The sequence below is a fragment of the Nicotiana attenuata genome, unplaced genomic scaffold, assembly GCF_001879085.1.
Source record: "Nicotiana attenuata strain UT unplaced genomic scaffold, NIATTr2, whole genome shotgun sequence".
In the NCBI taxonomy this organism is placed as follows: domain Eukaryota; kingdom Viridiplantae; phylum Streptophyta; class Magnoliopsida; order Solanales; family Solanaceae; genus Nicotiana; species Nicotiana attenuata.
The window spans coordinates 30,187-30,390 of NW_017677453.1; positions in this window are offsets into that span (position 1 = coordinate 30,187).

The window sequence follows — 204 nt, forward strand, 5'->3', positions numbered from 1 at the left end:
CCCCCCCCTCCCAATTTTATAGCAGCAGATATGGGATCCACTTTTAATGAGCTGACAACATTTTATTGGGCCACGTGAGTTCTGGTTTTACTTCATATATATATATATGAGTACAATATATCCGCCCCATTTATTTGATCTGCCCCATAATTTTTTTCTTTCTTTTTCTTCCTTGTCACCCAACACATGCACTCCCGCCCAACT